Here is an 8,175-nt window from a genome sequence, read left to right on the forward strand (position 1 = left end):
GCCCAAAATATCGAAGGCATTTTTGGTTAGAGTTGGATTTTTTATTTGATCATTTTTTCACCGGGCTGTCCCGGTATATATCATCAGTCACGGACGCATTTTTATAATGCAATCAAGTGATCTGCTGAGAGCAGTCTGCCCAGACATATTGGACAAAGCCTGGCTTTTACCCCATCATTGATGGACTGGGTTGCAGTCAAGTACACGATGGGGAGACCTACAGCTTAAGGTGGGTTCCGAACCACCAGAACCTCGGTAAAGATACATTGAAAAATTTCTAGAGGTACCGGCTCAGTGATCGAACCCCGAACCTCTGAGGTGAAATCCGAGTATCTAACCAACTGATTATTAATTATTATTATTATTATTATTAATATTATTATTATTATTATTATTATTTTTATTATTATTATTATTGACATATTTGTACAGAAAATTGATTGGTATTCATAATCAGAATTAGGGAAAAAAATGCTTATTTATTATTTTTATTTCTTCCCGAACTTCTTTACTGATCACATTTTAATAAATTGAAATTTGATAAGAAACTTTATAATGACAGCTCAGATTTTAAGCGACGATTCCTAACGACTTTACAATATTCCATTTCTTCTTACAGTAAATTAGCTGACAAATCTAGTTATTTCCTTATACAATTTTTCTAGAAATAATCTATGAAAATTGTCTAATATCACCAAATTTATATTTCAAAATCGAACGTAGATAGAGTGGAACTTTTCTATAGCGTCGATTCTGGGACTGGCGGTGGTTGGGAACTGACTCATTATATCCCGCTTCTCTTACGTTGTTTCACGCCTGAGTGCTCGCCTGAGTGACAATAGCAGAACCCGCGCACCCCGCACAGCATCTGTTACATCTACCTGCGGCGCGGTGTCAATTTTCGGAAGAGCTGTAGAATAGAGGGCTACTGAAGGGTTTCACTGTATTTTTAAAGAAATTTTTACCTGTACTTTCTTTCTTATAGGTTACTTTCTAATTGAACAGTAATATATTTTTCTTTAATATATATGAATATATAGAATATTGTGATTGATACTGATAACAATGTTTAGCAGGAAATCTGTGTTTATATAAACTATGTTACTAAAACAATTCTGTATACAATTTGAGGTTATATCAATGGTACATACTTTAGATTTTTTAAGATGATATAAGTTCAAGCAAAACTATTTAAGTACATTATCTGATTCCGATTATAAGCTTGAAAACATACATTTCTATTATTTATATACATTATTGTTTACGTACCTTTTATAATCAGGCCACTTAAAGGCAACCCTCGCAATCTCATTTCATGAAACCAAACATCTAAAGCATTTTATAAACACCGAAAATGTAATTTTCGGTGACGCTTGGTTTGAAATTTTTCACTCACTTGAGTTGCATGTTCTAGCCGGTATCACACAGTGTACCGCAAGAAACACAATAAACAAGCAACCGGCGCGCGCATGCGCATGAGGTAATCGCTTCCGTGCCGATGAAAACGCACTGAAAAAGCAAAGAAAACGCACTGGCCAGCGTCCTCACTGCTGTTTCTTCAGCACTACCTGTACCGCCAGGTTTCTAGACGTGTGTTCCTCTTCAAGTGTCCATTTAAATTTTTAAATGGCTGTTTTCACCCAATGAATATAGTCTGTGAGGTCTTTGAACAGGTGTGTTAGTAGTGTATACTATAGTGTTAGTAATGTATACTATAGTGTTAGTGAAAATCGGTGTGCCTATGCTAATGCGACTAGGCTACCAAGTAGACCAGCTGAAAGGGTTTAAAATCAAAATTTAAAATTGGTAATATTTTGAAATTATCTACGAAAATGTTAGAAATTCAGAATCTACGGGTTTCGATTATTTCAGATATCTAACTTTTTCTTTTGGATGTTTAAAATTGGAGTGAATATAACGTATCTTGTAAATGGAATGAGATACGTTAAAACAGACAACATTTTTTAATTCAACTTCAAAGTAGTGTATTAGTATATAAATTATAATCATAAATATGTGTAATGAGAAAATTCATAAATTAAACAAAAGTGTTAATAATTTTAAGAAAATTCTAAAAAGGGAGAAAGTTTGATTGCGGCCAGATACTGTAAATAACTCTGCCCGGCCGGTACGTGACAAATACAATAGGAACATTATATGACCGTCCCATCACTTCTTAGTGCAGTTTAGGTGCTCAAAATCGGCACAACAGCCACCAGTGTCTCCAGAACTTGGGATTTTTCAGCCTCCACCACTCTTCCATCTGGGAGCGTCACATTCAAACGTAGCGTGTCAGTGAGTCGGCTGTGCTACATGTTGCGTAGGTCAACCTCCTGTATAGCCGAAAATGCATGAGCACTAGCCCGAGAACCCCCCCACCCCTGATTTCACGATTCTTTTTCGGTCGCTAACTGGCTATTTGGAGGAGTTTTTAAGTAAAGTGAATTTCGCAGGGTGTCAAAAGAATGAAAGTTCAGGCAATTTTGCTATGCTCTATAATTTTAGAAACAAATAAGGAAATTAATTCTTATCAAGCATTCTTGCGCAATTTTATTGCACATTTTTTTTTAACTTTATTTTGGTTTAAAAAATGCGCTTCCAAATTTGCGAAAGTTTCAGAGATATTGGGGAATTTATAAATCATCAGAAAATAATTAAAATTTGTAAAGATTTTTTAAAGAATTTTTTAAGGTTTCACGAAAATGAAAAAAATTCTTTTAGCTTTCTACGAATAATTAATATAATTTTTTATTTGGAAAAATTGATTTTAAAAAATTCCAATACATTTTAAATTATGCTTAAAATGGTCAATAAGAAATCTGAAGATTTTAAGGCAATCTTTTTCATTTAGCCGAATTTCAGAGAAAATCAGGAAAAATCTAAATAGTTTTTAATGATTAGAAGTCTTTAAAATTAAAATTCGAATGATTTAAAAAAAAAATTAATTTCAGCAGATTTCTTCCCAAGCAGAATCCCCGTTTTTAATCGCAAGAGGTTCAAAATGAAAATCTGAAAAATAAAAATTAAACGTGAAATATTTTGAAGCGAAGAACCTCACGAAGCCGTTATGTAAGGTTCCCCACTTGGGTCCATTAATAGCCAAGGTCTTTGTTTCAGGCGTCGTTCACTCTACTGACACTCTTTTTATTAACTATTTTCCGCCATAGTTTCCTGTCCTGGCATACTTCTCTCGCTTCTTTTATGTCCATGCATTTTTTCAAGCAGGCTCTCGTGTTTCTGTGACTTCTTATGTCTCTTCTAAGTAGGGTCTCATTCACACATTCTAACCATTCTTTTCGCGGTCTACTCGTACCTCTGGGCACGTAGCCATTTACTTTACCTTGATACACTTGTTTCGTTAGTCGTTCATTTGGCATTCTCTCAACATGTCCGAATCATCTTAACCGATTTCTTTCTATAATAATTGTAAAATAAATGCAACAAAATTTATTTTATGGAAAAATGTCTTATGATTATAAAAAGAAAAAAAATTGTAAAGGTAAGTCTTTCTAGCATTTTAATAACTAATAAACATATTTTTAGATTATTTTTCCTTGGTTCTGGCCGAGGGTCAAGCAGGGTACAAAAAACCGCCGTGAAATTTCAAATAAAAACTGTACTCTCTATACATTAATTTTTTTAATTAAAAATAATAATACTTTTATAAATATTGCCAAAATTTATTTGATTACGATACACATTGATTTTTATTGTAAAAAATTTCTGTAAATAGTTGGTGTTTTTAAAATTTAACGTTATTTGTGAACTATTTTTGACCTTAGGGAATAGATTTCAGGAATAAAATTATAAAAATATATCCATTAGTTAGTAAAATACTATGAAGAATCGCCTTTCAAATTATAGTTGAAGTTGAAGAAATAGATATTTCTCTTATCGTTTTCAGCATATGATTTTTCACTAAACGTAAAGCAGATTAAAATATACATGCGTAAAGTAGCATGAAAAGATATGTATCAAAAAAGAACCTAGAGGGCTTTACATTTTTTTATTCTATTGGATTAAAAAAAATATTAGAGAAATTCGAGTCTTTTTAAAAAATGTTAAGGGCATTTAGAAGTTTGGAAGATATCAACTAATAATTGATAAATTTTGAGAAATTGTTTGAAGTTTTTAAATATTTCTAATACGTTTAAAACAAAATAAATGCCAATAAATATTTTTATCTTACTTCATCTTCTAAAATTTTAACAAGACATTTAAGAAACATATTTTTATCTCCTTAAAATCTTTCGGAATTCCCTTAAAGCTTGTAAAGTTTATTTTTTTGAAATCTTTGAAAATCTACATTTCTAAAAAATTTAAGTTAAAAATTAGATTTGAATCTTTACCATTCTTCTAAATATTTCTTGTATTTACTGGATTACTTACGTTTTTTAAGACTTTTTAATCTTATCAAATTGAAACATTTTGTTTTAAAATCTTCTACACTCTTCTTTTAAATTTTAGGAAATCATTTGATGTGTTTCAAAACCTTTTTGAATTTTGTTTTAAAGTACTTTTCAAAATGTCTGAATGTCGCGTAAACTTACTAAAATTTAAAAGCAAATTTTATAAACCAACATAAACATAACAAAAAATGGTGCAACAAAATTGCGCAAGAAGGCTTAATGAGAATTAAAATCCTTATTTTTTCTGAAATTATATAATATGGAAAAATTACGAAATAATTTGAAAAAATTGTGATCTTTCTTTTAATTTTCTCTCAGAATTTATTCCTCATCTTTCCTCATTATTCCTTATCTCTAAAAATTGAACTATTCTGCTGTAAATTCAATTGTTTTTTAAAAAAACATTTTTCAGTTGAAAATTAATTTCTTCCATCGAAAATTAAACTATTTTAAATTAAAATTTTTTTAAAATAACTAATTGTTAATAATTTTACTGTTTTGTTGAAAATTCGATTTTTTTGTTGTTGAAAAAACATTTTCTTATACTAAAAATCATCTATTTTAATCAAGGATTCATTTCTTTTGATGAAAATGCATTTTTTGGTGACACTTCTTTTATTTTGGCATAAAATGGTTAAAAGTTCATCTATTTTTTTTGGAAATTAAACTATTTTGATAAAAAATTGTTGGTTGTAAGTTGATTTTTTAAACTGATAATGTTACCGTTTTTCGTTGAAAATTTATCTATTTTGTTAACCCAAATTTTTGTTCTTTTAAATTGATTTTGAAACTTTTGAATTTCTGTTTGCGGTAGAAAGTTATTGGTTTGAAAATTAAATTATTTGTTTGCAATTTAAATTTTTTGCTTGAACATTAAAATATTTTGTTGAAGCTTTGATTTTTTGGGGTAGATAATTATTTTTCAACTGAAAATACATACATGAAAGTTTATCTATTCAATTTTTCGTTGAAACATTATAATTTTAGTTGAAAATTAATTTCTTTCGTTGAAAATTCCATTTTCTGTCTGAAAATTTAACTAGTCCATTTTTGATCGAATACTTAATTTTTTTTTAGTTTAAAATTCGTTTCTATAAATGAAAATTGAACAATTTTTTTGACACTTTTTCTTCTAGAAAAATTTTCTTTTTAGTTATAAATTGATCTTATTTGTTGGCGAATAACTCTTCTTTAAAAATTTATTTGTTTTAGATCAAAATTAATTTCTTTTGTTGAAAATTCGCAATTTATTTGGGGTTAAAAATTAATTTTTTCAACTGCAAACTTCAGTATAAACCACAATGTTTAAATTAAAAAATTTATTTTTAAAAGTAATTTCTTAGGTTGAAACATTAAACTATTTTGTCGAAAATTTGTTTTTTATATGTTAAAAATCCATCGTTTACTGAAAATATGACTAAGGCAGTCAGCTCTAAATTTGAAACATTTTAGACCCAGAAGTCTTGTCTCTTATATCTATATACATAAAGTCAATTATATTTTTCTCTTCGCAATAAGCCTAATGATTCTAAGGTAACTCGGGATTTCAAAACCTGAATAAATTTGAGGAGCAGCTAGATCGTCATTCGTGAGGTCGGGAGAGCTCGAGTTCCAGCTCGAGCATTTTCGGCTTTACAAAGGCTGGGCTTCGGCAGCATTTAACAGAGCCGACTCACCGAGAAGCTACGTTTGAATGCGTCGCTCCCAGATGGAAGAGTGGTGGGGGCCGAAAAATCCCACGTTCTGGATAGACTGATAGCCGCTGAAAAATGCACTGGCGGCCCAGTGCCGTTCGCCAATGTATTTTCAGTGCTTTTTCATCGGCAGGGTTGTTGCCTAGTGGGAGAACCACAATCAATGTTGTGTGCCGTACGTGTGAAAACGTTTTAAGGTGAGTGTACACTGTACACTTATCGGACGGCAACTTATTGGATTTGTAATGTACCAGGCTTAATTATTAGGACAATGTGGCCTTTAGAAAAAAAGGGGAAAGATGTATATCTTCAAAACCTGTAATACCAGGAGTAAATATCAGAATGGGCGAATCTTTAAAAACCCACTTATCTAATTATTTGTCGAGCTTTTTAATATTAATTTTTTATTACTGAAAAATAATGCGCATTATTTAAATTTAAATCAAAATTAAAACGATGTTACAAACACTTGTAGCCTGTTTTTACAACGACTTTTACTGAATTCATAAGCACTAACTCCTCTATCACTTATTTCTACATAACCCGAAAATCTAGTGATTTTTTCGGCAAAATAAGTTTTAGGGAAACTGAGATTTCAGGAATACGATATCTAAATTATGACAAAATATCAATATTGATTTTGGTATATCGTTTTCTAAATATCGATATCAAATATCGATATATCTGACCTTGATTATCAATGTTTTCGATATTTCAATATTTCGATACCTGATCACTAAATGTTTACGATCTTGAATCCCTCTCCCTAATACATACGCAAATAATATCAGTAAAGTGACCACGTGGGACTGGATGTAGTGTGAGAATTTCATATTACCGAATGAGGGTTAAGTAGATGAATAAATTAGAATTTTATGTGGAAATGGAGATCTAACTCTGGTTCCATTTATGATTACCCTCTCGATAGAAATCTTAGAGTATTCTCAGGCAAAATAGCCTGGCCGGTTTGAGACTATCTGCAGGTTGGATTTGAATGATTTAGACTCAGAGAGATTTGGGTCATTTTCAAGGTCCTTTTAGAGGTAATTTTAAGAGTGATGTGACGGTAATATAATAGTCCTTTTGTATTCGTCACGTACTGGGTGGGCAGAGTTATTTACAGTATTTGGCCGTCGCTAACCCGACTCTTTCTTTTTGAATTTGTCTTTAAATTATTAACAATTTTTTTAATTGATGAATTTTCTAATTATACTTATTTACAATGATAACTTATATACTTATATACAATTTTCGAGTTGAATTAAAAATGTTATCTTTTTTGGAGTATCTCATTCCATTTACGAGAAAAGTTGTATCAATTCCAATTTTAAAAAATTAAAAAAAAAAGTTAAATATCAGAAATCATCAAAAACCGTAGATTCCGAATTATTATGCTTTAGGCTGTTAACTGTGGAATTAAAAAATCCATTTCTAAGTTTTAATCCGAAAGCTTAACAAAGGACCCTTGAGTGCCGGCTAATCTACTGAGGTAGCATCTTTGCTTGTTATTTATGATTGAATTCTTATTTCTATTTCAGCCTTTCTGCTTGTTATTTATGATCCTATTTTTATTTCAATTTCGAAAAGGACATTTCAAAGCCTTCAAAATATTTAAACGAGCTACCTGGACCTTTAAATATGCCCACCCGAGTGCCTCCGGAGAATTTCTCATAGCTTCTCAGAGCCTTCAGAATCTTTAGCATATACTCTGAGATTGCTCTTGGCAGGGGAGCACTGCCAATTTCTATTAGATAGTCTAACAGGTCAGTGAAACAGGGGCGTGTATACAAAAATCAGCATAAGCGATTAGGTTCTCCAATTTTTTTAAATACGTCATAAAATTTAATTTCACAATTATCATAAAAATAGTTTGATAACCTAGCGAAGAATTAGAAAGAAGAGTTATACATTATTTATGATTTGAAATTAATATAAATTATATGTAATCGTCATCTATGATTCATTAAAAGATTCATTAGTAATTAAGTTTATGGCTCTAATGGTTTATTTTTTATTAAAAACGATCTCAATAAAAACACGTCTAAAATAATAATTTTTTTGTGTAAGATTTC

This window comes from Belonocnema kinseyi, chromosome 8, assembly GCF_010883055.1.
Source record: "Belonocnema kinseyi isolate 2016_QV_RU_SX_M_011 chromosome 8, B_treatae_v1, whole genome shotgun sequence".
Lineage (NCBI taxonomy): Eukaryota > Metazoa > Arthropoda > Insecta > Hymenoptera > Cynipidae > Belonocnema > Belonocnema kinseyi.